Raw genomic sequence first — 9,924 nt, forward strand, 5'->3', positions numbered from 1 at the left:
TGAAAATGGCAATCCATCCATCCATTATCCAACATGCCCTTTGTCTAAATGTGTGCACGTCCATGACAATTGACCTTAGGCCAAGACACACCTCAGAATGGTACACTGGCCAATACTAGCACAGTACAGAACAAACATCTGACGCATTTCAGGGCAAATTGTGTTGAATTTTTATTTGCTATATTGTTGCTCTTTTAAAAGTAATTATGGTTATACGATGCGGTTTACCACCAGAGTGAGTGTCATATAATTCAAAGAGTTTGAAGGCAACATTTTTTTGCCTACGTTTAAAAAAAATAACTAACCCATATGCATGCTCCGTGGAAAAGACTAAGCAGTCTGTAAATTCTAACATTATGCTACATATCAGTAGGGCTTGGCATACTACTTGCAATCTCCAACTGCTTGATGTCATCTGACCTATTTGTTTCTCTGATGTCATCTGACCTTTGTTTTTCAGTAAGTCAAGACTCACAGACTAGATGACTCAGAGAAAGAGTTGGCTTGGAGTGAGGAATGCAAGGTATGCTCTTTTGTGGGCCTGGCTACATAGACAGACAATCCAGTACTGTAACATTAACAACCACATGAATGACAATAGTGACTGCTTCTTCTCTAATTAACACATGTAAACAACATCATGACGGAAATACTGAATCCTCTTATTCTCAACTCAATTTAATTTTATTTGAATATCACTTTAGAAACACCCACAGCTGCAAGCACTTTCCATAAAGTAAAAAATCGGACATAAAAACAAAGACGGTTAATAAATTAATAACATGAAAGCAGCAACACAATAAAACACTAAAACATTGCCGAGTCTCGTGCTGAGTCGAAAGCCAAAGAATAAAAATGTGTTTTAAGATTCATTTTAAAGATGGATAGAGAGGCAGTTTGCCTTACATTTAACGGAAGGTTATTCCAACTCAGCTTTATGCGGTTGATATCGAGGCAAGCGTAGCAGTGAGGTTACAGATGGCATCCACTCCATTTAACTCGATACGCAGACCACCATGATTGACAGCACCACAACTATTTTACACTCAACGGATGCATTTATGAATTGACACCCAACCGCGACGCCACACAAGAGGCCTGTTTGCCTTTCAAATGCGGTCGTGATCGGTTTAAACAAAGTCACGTTTCGGTCATCAACGTCTTTGACGGAAAATGCCTAACAGCTCTGTCCCATTGCCAGTGCTCCAGCGATTACAGTCGCGAATGTGGTTATGTGAAAATTGTTTTCAAAAGACAATGCATGATACTATAAAGATGCTCCATCCATCCCATCGCTGGCCTCAAATCACACGCCGATACTCAAAACAAAATGGCATCCCTATAGGCAGACGTGCTAACCAGTCGACCGCCGTGCCGCCCTCCTTAATACATAAAAAGAGAAAAATCATCAAACCTCATGGCTCACGAGGGAGTGAAGCTTATGGACGGTAAACAGCTGAACCGTGCCAGTGTTCAATTGTCCTTATGTGACATATTGCGATGAATCATTAATTTAATACACCTAATATTCAAGAGTGTCAGTCCGGTCATCATTCCTTCTCATTAATTTGGATAAATACCGCTCAAGGCAGTAACTGTGTACACTCGGCCACAACATCAGGTGCACATCCAAGCATTCTCTGTACCAATTATCCTCCCTTAGGTCGCAGCTGTAATGGAGCCTATCCGAGCTCACTTTGGGGCGAGAGACAGGGTACGATACATGCTGAAGCGTTCGCCAGCCAATTGCAGGGCACATATCGACAAACAAGCTTTCACACCAACGGACAATTTAGAGTCTTCAATTTACTCACCCAATTCACCCCAAATCCTCCTCTAAAAAATTCCCATGGGGCGCTAAAGTAACCTTGGACTTGATTAAGATGTGACGTTTTCAAGTTAAGGGCTCAGGTTGCTATCAAGTCTTTCTGCACACTGAGAAACAGGAACATTCTAAGACACTGCGGGTAGTACGTATGTGCTGATTCCAGATGCACACCTGCTGCATGACTAGCTGATGGAGCGTTAAACACAATCTCCGACACTGTTTGTCTGCCAGGAAGGCTTCAAGTGCCCTGATGTCACATTGCTTGAAAGACTCTTTGAAAACATTCCTGGCAGCAACAAAGATTGCGCCTTGATCGCAGTGAAGTTGAGAGACCACTCCATTCGGACTAATAAAGCATATCAAGGCATTGATAACGGTATCAGTGGATAAGTCATAAAGCATTTCATGAAATGAGCAACAGGACAAACGTGAGGATAGTTCAGTGTCTCTGTGAGGCAGTGACATGCGGTGAGGTTCATGACTAGTGAAGCACTGATGTTAGTCAGATTTACAAAATTATGAGGCAAACAGAGTGACCCATTTGCCAGACATTAAAAACTGGTGAAAAAAGCAGCAATATTCTTTTGACACATATTTGGCTGTAAAGAATGTTATTTGCGGTTTAGAGCGGCCGTATTAGCTACCGCAATTCCTTATTTGAAAGCGCGTGAGTAATTTCTTTATGCGCCTGGCGTACGCACTTTAAAGGCATGCCAAGTCAGTCAAACCTTAAACATGCAAGATCTTGACCAAATGGGGCGTAACAGGATTGGCAACTCTCTAGCAAAAGCGCCCCATTGCACAACACTGTGCTCTCTCGATTGTTTGTGATGGGGGGCTAGTGTGAGACATATGAGGGGTCAAGTACGGAGCACGTGCGGTAGCATAGAAACCATACGGGGAGGGCAGGGCAAGGGGGGGGGGGGGGGTGGGCGGAGGGACAGGAACCCATTGGGACCAGTCAGAAAAACAGCTTGCATGTGGGAGGCGAGCATGCCGTATAGTCATTAGTGCGGCATGCTGGACATTTTGTACAATGCTAACTCAATTGTTGTGCAACATGCAAGTCTTAGGTAGTAAATACAAATCTGTACAAGCAACAAATGTCCAGATCGGTAATCTACAACAGTGGTTTTCTTATGTGGGAAAAAAAAAATTAAATGGTGGCGCAACAACCACACGATTTTAGCTTACCATCTTATGTGAACAGTAACAGAATCAAACCTCTCTTAACTGCAAATCGACAGCCAAAATGCAAATCCTCCTATCTGACGTAGGCGTCAAATCCAGAAAGTAAACCCTGCCACAGTTTGTCTTTAGCCACAAGTGCGGTTGAGTAGAAGCAACTTAAAGCATTTTGGCCGTCGAAATATTTAGGCAACATTCTAAAGTGTCGTACAAATGTAAAAGGTGTTTCACCACTGTCACCACTACAAATACAGTACATGATGTTTTAACAACCGTACCTTGTTTAGGTGTAGGCACAAAAACAGATCAAATGAATATCAATGATTTTTTTTTTTTTCACCTTTGACAAGCCACACATTTGCAGTTGCTTACTTGTTGTTTGGCATAATTTGTGGAGCACAATCATTTGTAATCTCATGGCCGCTTTCAAAAATTGACCTTTCTTACAAACAAATAAAATAAGTTAATCGCCATGGAGCATCACAAATGGCATTTTTAGCTACCTTGTAAGACCAAGTGAACAAAACCGTTATGATTTTTTTTTCTTGTGTCGAAGCACGTTTGAAGTAACTTGTTGTGAGGCAGAATTAGGGAGCCTCAAATTAAAAAAAAAAAAAAAAGAAGAAGAAAAGAAGAAAAGAAGAGATATGAATTAGAGCTGCCCTGAGCACAGGTTTTAGCATCCGTATCCAATTATGAGTCACTTGATTTTGAATTAACCGCACATGGCGAGTCCTGATCCGATACTTGGGCAAAGCAAAGAAAAAATACTGCGGGGCAACATTGCTTCAATTTTCATATTTGTTTTTCTTAAAATAAAAATATCCCAACATGTTTTATGTTTTGTATGGCTACAAGGCTAGTTCAGAAGTTCTTCAAATCAAGAATTGTAAACAAAATACTTTTCTAGCATAACAGTGGTGACACACAAACTAACAATGCAAGAAAATTAAATTTAAATATCCTATCATACATTTTTTTAAAAAACCCTAAAACCTCAAATATCAAATATTCCATTTAGTGTAGGAACAAAACAAAGACATTAAATGGTCAATGACTCAATTTGACATATTGCAACATTCTAGTAGTAAAACTTGAATGCTCATTTCTAAAAGGTTCATTCGGTCTCAGTATGAACAAATAAGTGCTGTACAACCAGGGGTTAATAAATTGTTTTTGTGGAATCCCAGCAATTGTGTGTATGTGGTTTTCTTTTTACTGTACTGTGACGTTCTTAACTGTCAAACAAGTGTAAAAATAAATTATTCACTAACACAATTTTTAAAAATGAAATTACTCACCTTGACATGTCTGAGATGTAAGGTATATGGAAATGGATGGAGGCTGGTTGAAGGCAGTCGACTTTATTTATCATGATTTTAGATGTCGTAACTGTCAAACAAAAGTGCAAAAATGGACCACAGTCAATAACATAACATTAAAAAAGCGCTCAGTCTTAACTAAGATAATGAAAGCAAAATGCCATTTGGTACCGTTTTCATCCCACACCTATAAAATCAAGTTATCCTCTGTTAATAGTAAAACATAACAAATTCTTTTTTTTTAATACACCTGAATCGCTACTGTACAAAATACATGGTGTACAGTAAATACAGGTACAGTGTGCTGTCCCATTACACCCAATACAATGTTGCAACTACTCAAGAGATGGTTAAAAGATACTAATTCCTAACAAAAGGATACATTTTACATATTATATATATTTTTTTTTACTTACAATTATACAAAGAACTGTTACTAACTACTCTTCCTGCAAGTGGTAGTAAGGGGTCCTCCGATTACGACAATACTACTCAGTGACTACTTATTTTAGCTTAGCTGTTGCTGCTGATCCCAAATCGTAGACTACACGTATCAGTCTACCACTGTCCCTATAGACACAGTTTCAAGATAACAGACAGCGCGCAAGGAACTAGATCGTGCAGCGGCGTGAAAATACCTCGTCATGAGCCGCCAGAAGGCACAGCTACTGCTGCTGTATTCATTGATTCTTCATCATTACTTGTTCTTTCTTTTGATTGTTGTTTTGTACAGTGGGACCCTGCATATTCACGGTTCTGCATTTGCAAATTCACCAATTATCATTTTTGTTATCCTCTGTGAGTTGCGGGAAAACTCACCTATTCACGATTTCCTGTAACTTTTTTCATGGTAAAATATAGTCGACAGTTTACTGTTGACCGTACACATGCCCAAAAAACAAACATCAAACTATTTGTCCACTCAACCAAACCAGTCATCGGGATTGGATAGATAAGAAAGCAGCGCGCATGTTAACTACAGCTGCTCACAATAGTTTTACCAAACTAGGACTAAACACAGCACCAAAACCAGTGGAATCCATAATAACAGCTCAGTGGAAGGGGGGTGCTAGTGAAAGTTTAGTCTTAAAATTAGAGATGGAAGGGTACCCACGCTGCAGACGGATGGTCAATTTTTTGTAAAATGCCCAGCTCTGCCTACAATTAACTATTAATATAGGGGGCAGTGCGGCTCGAGGGGTAGTATGGTCATCTCCCAACCCAAAGGTTATAGGTTCGATCCTCAGCCCTTGTGCCCATGTTGAAGTGTCCTTGAGCAAGATACTGAACGCCTAGTCACTCCTGATGATGGATAATTCGTAGGTGAAAAAGGAGACGGTGTTAAAGCACTTTGAGTACCTCAAAGGTAGAAAATTTGCTATACAAGTGAAAGCTCATTTATTAATACAGGCAATTCTAATCACTTTCCGGGGTGCATCAATTTGCTCAAATCTGCTATTTTGTGTCAGGGTCAATCCCTATCACCTCGCAAATCTTCACAAAAAGTATGACTTTATTGTAATGAGCAAGAGATTAAAAAAAACATCACACTTACAAACACATTCAGGTTACGTCATTGGCGTAGGAGCAAATTGTCGTAAAACGAGGACCCCTGTGTAAATGCTAGTATTCTGCTGACAATCTTCTGTAAAAAAATGAAATTATCGCATCTCTTCACAGTGAAGCAATTAACTGTTCTCCGAAATATCAATACATTTATTCGATGTAGTCTGATAGATTTGAGCTAGGTTAGCTAGGTAGCTAGGTAGGTAGGTAGGTAGGTAGGTAGGTAGGTAGGTAGATAGGTAGATAGGTAGATAGGTAGATAGGTAGATAGGTAGATAGGTAGATAGGTAGATAGGTAGATAGGTAGATAGGTGGATAGGTGGATAGGTGGGTAGGTAGGTAGGTAGGTAGGTAGGTAGGTAGGTAGGTAGATAGATAGATAGATAGATAGATAGATAGATAGATAGATAGATAGATAGATAGATAGATAGATAGATAGATAGATAGATAGATAGATAGATAGATAGATAGATAGATAGATAGATAGATAGGTAGATAGATAGATAGATAGATAGATAGATAGATAGATAGATAGATAGATAGATAGATAGTCTGTTTGACAGACAGACGATCGTCGAACGTCTGTCTGTCAGACAGATGTGAAAAGCTCCTTAAACAAATTGAAATGAAATAAAGATAGTAGAAGAGGCGAGAGCTGGTGAAAAGTGCTGATTAGATTACCCTGCTGCGGCTGCGGGGAGATTTTGGGCTTGTCACTGCTACCAAGCCCGGCCCGCTCCTCTCCTCCTCACCTCAGCTGCCCTCTGCACTTCTCAGTGCGGAGTGACACTACCCCCTGTCGAGTGGCGGCGGGACTGCGTTGACCGTCTTCCTCAACTGAGGGCGTCTGAGGTGACAGACACACGCCTCGAGTACAAATACAGCTCTAGGAAAAAGGATCAAAAAGAAAACCACTGGACATTTATTTTAGCTTTTGACCATTTTTTAAATTTTCTGCAAAGAAATGCTCTCATTGACGATGGTTGAATTTGGGAGAAACGTTGCCACATAACAAAACATAACAAATTCTTAAAAATAGGATTAAAAAAATAAATAGTTCATTTGCAATGATGGTAGAGGATAATAGCCGAAATAGTTCTCGAGTACAAAAGTTCTGACCATGTTTGAACCTCAGCGGTGGCCTGACTATGTTTTTGTGTTGTTTTTTTCCAGGGTACATGGCCTGCTTCCACATCCCAAACACAAACATGTTAGGTTTATTGAAGAGTTTAAAATGCCCATAGGTGAATGGCTGTTAGTCTATTTGTGGGATTGACTGGCAACCAGTCCAGGGAGTACCCCGGCTCTCGACCAAAGTCACAACGGTAATGAGAGCAAGTGCTATAGAAAAATAATGGATGGAGTTCTGGAGTACAGCAAGTCACTAGAGGCTTTTTTTGTCCTCCATTCCCAGATGGGTATAAGTCAAATGGTGGGAGGGTGTATACATTTACATGACATTACATGTTGGTCTTCGACCAGGAACGTAACCAATGGAGGCAACCTTCACCATGGTGGTCTGTCGCACTGGCCCCAGCCCACCATTACGTCCACCCTGGCAGGTGAGGGCAGGCTGAGGTTAGGCTTGACACTGACGCACTGCTGCATATACGAGCCAAGGAGATGTTTTGCAATCTCATTAAAGCAGACGTCTTCCAAGAACCTGCTTTTTATATCAACCGTGAATTTCTAATCTTGAGTAAAGCCATGAGACTGACATGGTAACTTCATGTGGCAACGATCAATCCATCCTTTTTAGTGTCGCGTGAACTGGAGCCAAGGGAACCGAATTTGGCACACTGGAGCCCAAATGGACGCTAGTGTGTATGTGGTGTTCAAACTGAACTTCTTATGTTCTAAAATAACACTCTGGGGTTATGATTTATATGTTTAAGAGTGGATGCAATGGGCATGTTGATAATCCTCACCAATTAAATACAATGTATTTAAAGAAAAAGGCAAATACGTCATGAGTTATTAGTTATAACGTTTTCTTTTTATCAGTGTGACCTTACCCCTCCTTCCTAATGTTAAATTTTGTTTAGAATATGCTGTGGGCCATATAAAATGAGCACCGGGCCCTAAATGGACCCCAGACAGGACTTTGCACACCAGTGAATCTGCGGTTTGAGGGGTAAATAGTACAATAATGTACTTTTTTAAGATGCAAGTACAGCACTGTCGCTCCAAAGCAATTTTACTTTGCATCTAAAAAAGTAAATGGCTGAATCAATATTGTGATTAATTTATTTTATAAGCACTGTAAAAACCTCCAAACTGTAATGTTACATTGATGACAGGTGTCCCGGCCGGTCCACCAATTAGATCACAAAAGGTGATCTGAGGATATGTTCCCTCTTACAAAGCCGAGTTTTTTGAGGTGAAACAACTAAAACACGTAAAGCCACATCTAGTCTTCCGTCTGTCACATGCGTGTCAGCTCAGGACAAAAACTTCTTTGGGAAACACCAAATGTCCGTTTTCCCTTAAATCACGCCCCCGTCATCCGATCTGCAATCGGCTGCGACGTTCCCCCATGAAGATTTTAATACTGTCACAGCAGTGGGAGATAAGCTAGTGCAGCCAACTGTTACACAAGTGCTTTCAACAACACTGAAGAAAAAAAAAATGGAGGAAGTGGAGCTTGTTAAAAAAAAAAAAAAAGAGTTATGTTGAAATGTTAAAAAAAAAAGAGTTATGTTGAAATGCAGATATGCAAGTACTTTGTATGAAATTCCTTGTTTACTAAGAATTTGAGCAGGCAACATCACTGAACTGATTTCAGTTTGCTGTTGTGAACTCTCTCAAAGTACTCACAGTTTTGACTTGAATTACGAGGCCTCAACAAAAAAAAAAAAAAAAAAAAAAAAAAAAAAGCCTATAAATTGCACTATCCATAACCTCCAGAATTATTGGCACCCTTGGACAAGATGTGTTAAAAGTTTTAAAATAAATGTAATTTTTATTGCAAAAGCATAGTCTTATACTGAAAAGTATGAGACTAGAAATGGCTCACCAGACAGATTGAAGCTCCTCCCATGGCTATCACAGTCCCCAGACCTCAACCCCATTGAAAACCTGTAGAGTGAGGTGGAGAGGATCCGGGTTGCTGGATGATTTAGAGCGAATGTTAAACTCCAGTCTTCGACCATTCCTCTTTGCACAATCCCTTCAACTCACACATGTCTAACTCGAGTCCTCGAGGGCCGCTATCCTGCACATTTGAGATGTTTTCCTCCTCCATCACATCTGATTCAAATAATCAGCATCTTTATCAGCCCTCAAGGACCGGCGTTTGACACCTGTGCATTAGAGAGATTGTACAAAGAGGAATGAGCGCTCTTTCTGTATCTTCATCTGAAACATTAGGGGTCTTCAATCCTGTTTTTCGAGGGCCGCTGTCCTGCCTCTTTTCCCATCACTCCCTGCTGCAACACACCTGATTCAAATAATCAGGATCGTTATCCAGCTTCTTGACACCTTGCTGATTATCTGATCATTTGAATCAGGTGTGTTGAAGCAGGGAGGGATGAAAAACAGGCAGGAAAGTAGCTCTCGAGGATCAGGAATGGAGACGACTGTTACAGAATATTCAGTGTCATTTTCTTGGCAAATGGGGGTTATACAAAGTATTAACATCAGAGGTGCTAATAATTGTAGCACACATACATTTTTGTAAATGGCATTTCTTAATGGGGGATTTCTTTTTTCATCCACACTAAATGCATTTGAATTAAATGGTTTTTTTTGTATTTTGTATTGTTTGGGGGAATTTTTTATTATTAGAAGCTAAAAACATCTTAACCCAGTGTAGCAATTTTTATAGGCTTCTCCTCAGTGTTACAATGGGAAAACAAGTGACAAAACCAGAAAATAGGTGAGCAGTGATTTTCGCAATGCGAGCCCGTGGGCACTTTGACTTCAACTTCATTTGACAGCAGGTGGCGGTGCTGCATCAGATGTCAGCGTCCTTGGATGGTTGAAAACGGATGGATTACTCATCTGAATTCTTCTACCGAA

At 40.2% G+C, this 9,924-nt stretch overlaps 2 protein-coding genes across 2 annotated transcripts in view; both read right to left on the minus strand.

Annotated features, from left to right (window-relative positions):
• The window catches only part of dio3a (iodothyronine deiodinase 3a), a 39,853-nt gene extending 35,444 nt beyond the window's left edge, over window positions 1-4,409 (minus strand). The window contains exon 1 of the mRNA XM_086048912.1: window positions 4,318-4,409. The gene's annotated coding sequence lies outside the window, so the exon portion shown is untranslated. The remainder of the gene's footprint in view (window positions 1-4,317) is intronic.
• The window catches only part of begain (brain-enriched guanylate kinase-associated), a 133,800-nt gene extending 127,165 nt beyond the window's left edge, over window positions 1-6,635 (minus strand). The window contains exons 1-3 of the mRNA XM_086048901.1: window positions 6,586-6,635; window positions 5,894-5,980; window positions 4,318-4,408 (exon numbers count right to left, since the gene is read on the minus strand). The gene's annotated coding sequence lies outside the window, so the exon portion shown is untranslated. The remainder of the gene's footprint in view (window positions 1-4,317; window positions 4,409-5,893; window positions 5,981-6,585) is intronic.
• Window positions 6,636-9,924: the final 3,289 nt, after the last annotated feature.

This window comes from Filicampus tigris, chromosome 13, assembly GCF_054856515.1.
Source record: "Filicampus tigris isolate MCC_2025a chromosome 13, RoL_Ftig_1.0, whole genome shotgun sequence".
In the NCBI taxonomy this organism is placed as follows: Eukaryota; Metazoa; Chordata; class Actinopteri; order Syngnathiformes; family Syngnathidae; genus Filicampus; species Filicampus tigris.